The 5,601-nt window shown below is 38.4% G+C and overlaps 1 pseudogene; it reads left to right on the top strand.

The window, feature by feature from the left end:
- The first annotated feature begins 846 nt into the window (after positions 1-846).
- LOC110588957 lies at positions 847-1,704 on the top strand (annotated as a pseudogene).
- Positions 1,705-5,601: the final 3,897 nt, after the last annotated feature.

Raw genomic sequence — 5,601 nt, 5'->3', positions numbered from 1 at the left:
ACTCTTTTCTACCCTGTTCAAAAGAGAGTAGTTATGGAATTAGAAATTATAGCTATGGGTTGCATTTCCTCCTAGAAACATGGACTTTCTGATCCACCTGATGAGATCAGCATTAACAGCCAATGCCATTGGTATTTGCTGTCCTCAGGCCTGCTGTTAATGGCCATGATAACCATTTTGGTATAATTATTTCCTTTTCTTTAAATATACTCTTCTTTTCATCCCTTTCTTTAGCACTTAAGTATAATTGCCCTCTTTTTCTAGTTACATCCCTATTTTTTCTTTATATTGATATTTATCACTCTTTCCCAGTGTAGTCCTTTGAGATTTTGACAAATAAAACCATGAACAGAGAATCAAAAAGTTTTAAATTTCTATGCTTGTTTTCCATTATGTATTGTTTTCCATTTTGTTCAACTTTATTTGGCCTACACAGAACAAGATTGAGGGGAAATATCCAGCCCTTCTTTCCATCATCATAATAGAGAGACGTACTATTGTATGTGCTGGGGAGGCATAGTATATATAAAGTTCTTGATATAAGGAAGTAAACAACAGCATTTTTAAATGACCTTAAGATATTGTGAGGGAAAAAATATGTATGCATGGCAAAAATTTAAAAAGTGATTAAACTGAGGGCCACCTGGTTGGCTCAACTGGTGAAGCATGTAACTCCTCATATCAGGGTTGTGGGTTTGAGCTCCACGTTGGGTGTAGAGATTATTTAAAAAACAAACAAACAAACAAACAAACAAAAACCTAGGTTCAGTGGTTTGAATGAGAAGACAAGAGAACTGAACCGAAGCTGGGCACAGTCAGGGCATGCAGTTCCACTGAAAATGGAAGATGGTAGTGAACGTATACTCAATGTCAGTCACCAGCGATAAGCTAAGTCGACAGGACATGCTGGCCTGGATCAAGGAGTCTCTGTCACTGAATCTGACAGAGATGGAACAGTCGTGTTCATGGGCTGCCTGTTGTCAGTTTATGGACATGTGGTTCCCTGGCTCCGTTACCTTGAAGAAAGTGAACTTCCAGGCTGAGCTAGAACACAAAAACATCCAGAACTAGAAAATACTACAGCAGGTTTTAAAAGAATGGGTGCTGACAAAATAACTTCTGTGGACAAATTAGTAAAAAGGGAAGTTTCAGGACAACTTTGAATTTGTTCTGTGGTTCAAGAAGTTTTTTGATGCAAACTATGACGGAAAAGGCTATGAGCCTGTAGCTGCCAGACACAGTCCAGAAACTGCAGTCGCTCCCTCCCTTGTTGCTCCAGCTCTGAACAAACCCAAAAATCCTCTCAGCTCTAGCAGTGAGCTCCCCAGAAGCCCACTGCAACACAGAGAACCACTGCAACCCCGGAGGCTGGCCCGGGTGTGGTGTGAAAAACTCCTGGTGTGGGCAACAGGGATGACGGAGCAGTTGAATTGATGTAGCAGGTCAATGTAATGAAACTCACTGTCTAAGACTTGGAGGAAAAAAAGAGATTTCTACTTTGGAAAGCTAAGGAACGTGGAATTGATTTGCCAAGAGAATGAGAGGGAAAACAACACTGTATTGCAGAGATTTGAGGACATTCTCTATGCCACAGACAAAGGTTTTGTGCTACCTGCTGAAGGGGGCCCACAGGAGGAACAAGAAGAGTATTCACAGCCTGGACCAGCACAGAAACATCTTAAGTCCTCACTGCAAATCATGTAACTGTAAAATACTCCCTTTTATTATTCTTAGAGGTCTCACTGGTTTCTTTACATAATCAAAAAGTACCTCTTCTTAAAGTGCACTTTGCAAAAGTTTTACTCCTTTTCCGACGAGTTTGGGTTAGGAGCTTTGTAGCAGAGCACTATTAACATCTAGTTGGGTCACCTAGGGAACAAAGAGGCTGATCATGGGGCTTACCGTGTGGACACTGGTACCACTCATTGCTGGAGAAGGTGTTTTTATGTAACACACTGAGGTGGAGTCCTCAGTAGAGAAATGTAAAGACTGACTTGAATTTTAAGCTAATGTGAAATCTTGGCAGAGAACGTTTTAATAAATAAATGCCTTAAGAGTGTTTAAAATATGCTTCCATAGTTCAAAATATAAAATGTAACATGACAGGAGATTTTACGTGTCTGACATTGTGTCTGGGAAGGAAGGGTCAGACCTCTGGACCTTTGGAATCTGCTGTTCACAGGCCTTGCAGGGCTGCTTGAATCTGCAAAGGCCTAGACCTTGGCCCGAAAGCAAAGTTTAAAAAGTTGCACTGTCAAGCCTCTTGGCTTTACAGACAAGTGATATCCCTGCTCTAAGAAGCAAGAAGCATTGTTGTCTGGATGAAAAGAAGGTGTGTTTCGGCCGTGAGATGATTGAATTGAAGAGCTTGAATTTCACTGAATATTTCTCTGCTGACTTTTCCAGTTACCCCTGAAATCCCTATGTATTATGATTTTTGGGAAATGAGGTGTATCCAGTTTTTAAATCTAACAACTACTTATGAGGAGTTGCCCCCCATCTCTGGGATTTATAATGGGGGTTGTGCCCCATTTTACTGTCTTTTAGGTTTACATTAAACACGTTTCTCTTCTCTGTTTCCCTCACCCACTGGAGACCCCTCTTTGGCTCCTTAAAGTTTGCTGCTTTGAGTTTAAATTCAGCAGGTGGGTGGTCATGCTGTACGTTCTTTCTGGACCCCCGGCAAAGGGAGTGACCAGTGAAGGCCACTGCTACCTTGAGATCTGCAAGGCTGGTGTTCTCGGTACCTGCTGTCCACAGCCCTCCACTGTTACTCAAATACTTTGCCAGTGCACTCATCTCCTTGGAGATAAATCTCATTAGCGTGTTTGCTAAATGTAAATTTTCTTTTGCGGAAAATACAGTACCATGTCCGAATTATTATTCTTTAACATATTTCATTCCTTAACGCCTCCTCATTGGCTCTGCCCCTAGCCTATTCAGTTCCTTTGTTTGGCAGGATTCTGCAAAACGTGAGACACCCACTAGTGAGACTGTTCATCTCCTGATGTTTTGATTTGTTTCTGGTGGTAGCTTGTCCTAAAATGTGTGTAGAAAGCAGGTATTTTATGATAAAATTGTTGTGTAGGGCAAGCTTTGTGTGGAATTCAGAGGAAAACCAGAGTCAGTGATTAACAATGCCAAAAAATGCAAGTAAGTAGCCATTGTTCCAATAACAGTGGTGCTATTTCTCTTTTGTGGCCTTTTAGACTTTTGTTGCCCTAGAATTCCATTTTATTGGGAACCCATTTTCTACCTGGTCTTTCTTGACAGGGTTTTTTTTCTACATTAAATAGTTTCTTTTTTTAAAAGATTTTATTTACTTATTTGAGAGAGACAGAGAAAGAGAGAGAGAAGGACAGAGCAAGAGCACAAGAAAGGGGTGCAGGGGCAGAGGGAGAGGGAGCTGGATGTGGGGCTTCATCCCAGGACCCTGGGATCATGACCTGAGCTGAAGGCAGATGTTTAACCAACTGAGCCACCCTACATTAAACAGTTTCTAAATAAAATTCTATATTTCAAGAAAAAAAGCTATTAAACTAATGTAAAATAAATAAAATATAGTTTTCTGATCTGTCATGCTCATCTTCCAAGTTCCTGTTTGTAGCCACCTTTTACATATTCTTGTATATTTCCAGCAATTCATAATATATAAACAAATACACATAATCATTTATTTACATATACACATCTTTTATACAAATAGTTACACATACATGCATGTATATAGTTATAGACATATATATATATATATATATATTCATGTACACATACTAATCTGTAATCTGCTTTTTTCCTTATTTTATCCTAGATTTGTTTTTCCCGTGTCTATACTCCTAGATCTACCTTATTCTTCCTAATTAATAAATGATATTTTATTGAATGACAACTATCATAATTCAACAAATCTTGAATTTGCATTGATTCCAGTTTTGCTATTAAAAACAAAGCAATGAACATATATACATAAATATTCCCATGCACTTGGGTTAGTATAAACTTTGGCAGACTTAATAATTCACTCTTCATAGGTTTACTAGGACTTCTGCATGTGTAATGTTTTGAATCCTTAGCTTTCTATAGATAAATAGATGATAGATAGGCAGACAGAGATATGTCTATCTGTATCTATATCTCTGGTATTTCTCATTGCCTTTTTGGAAGACTTTGCTTGACGGCTTTCAATTTATGAAAGAAAAGGCATTAAACTCCTCATTAATACTCACTCTTACTGCTGTGTGGCCACCATTCTACCTCTATTTATTGCATTGAAACAAGAGATTTTAGATAATAATACCAGGTCTATATCATGGCTATTTTTTTTTTTTACAACTATAGGAGAGTTCTTCATAAGAGCCCATAATGATCTGTTTCCAATCGTGAACATTTTTTCCTGAGAATTTCCAGATTTCAAAATAAATATTCTTATATAAGAGAATGAAAATAAATATTCTTAGGAATTTTTTCTAAAGTTTTAGTGAATTGTCAAATACCCCTGAGTCATACCAAAAAATGCTGAACTTAAAAATGAAAGGAGTTCCTCAAATTTCAGCATCTGTCTCCATATTCCTTTTATTGTAGGTACAGGATGAAAGGGATCCTTGGTTTCCCTTCTGTTCCTGGGCTCTTGTTTATTTAATTCTACATCCCCAGGGGCATGTTTCCTCAGCTCACTCTCAGATTGTGTTCCTGTTCTGCCCCTAACTTACACTGTTTGCACTTACTTTCTCTTTCCTCTCAGAAAAGACAACTTTTTTGTTGATGGTGATTATGACAGTAATTTTTATTTTGTGGAAATTATGTTTTTACTGGGGACTGAGAATTTACCAGAAGCTTATTACACACAGTAGAGTGTTTAGTGCCTATCCTTCATTTACACAGGGGTAAATCTAAGCTTAGTAAAGTTGAGTAATTCTGTCCAGGGTCCCTATAGCCTCTCTTTTAACCACAGATTCCAACCCACAAATAACCCACTGCCGGGTATTAACAGTGGGTGATAAAACGCAAGATGGCTAAGCTCAGTCCTAGAGGTTCTCAGAGGCAAAACTCTCCCTTGACTCCCTGGAAGTGGTGTGTAGACAACTATGGTGCTGCATAAAGATTCTCTGTCTCTGTTTGGAGAACAAAGAAACTCTCTTAGTTTTCAATCTCAGATGGCCACAGTAAATTGTCTCTGACTCACAGCAAAGGAACTAATTCCATATGTAGACCTATGTTGATGAGCTAGTTTTGAGGAAAATAGAATTCATGTAGTATATATTTTTCCTGAAATACAGTAACTGTGTGTTTATGCATTCCATGCAAATTAAGCATATATATGTGTCTGTGTATCCATATATATTTTTGTAAATATAAATATATCAACAGGTAGATAAAAGCATAGATATAGACATAGGAATGAATCTAGATAGTACAGAACAGTAGTTCAGAGCATGGCTTCTGAGTCAGACTGCTTGGTTTTGAATCTCAACTTCCTAACAAGTTTCTTTATTTTTGGATTGATTTGATAACCCACCTGAAGTGCAGTCTAAAGGCAGAAATGAACAATACAATGCAACACAACACAACCAAACCAAGCCAAAGAAAAGGGGGGGGGGGAGG

This window comes from Neomonachus schauinslandi, chromosome 12 (assembly GCF_002201575.2).
Source record: "Neomonachus schauinslandi chromosome 12, ASM220157v2, whole genome shotgun sequence".
NCBI lineage: Eukaryota > Metazoa > Chordata > Mammalia > Carnivora > Phocidae > Neomonachus > Neomonachus schauinslandi.
This window is presented reverse-complemented; position numbering and strand designations above follow the sequence as displayed.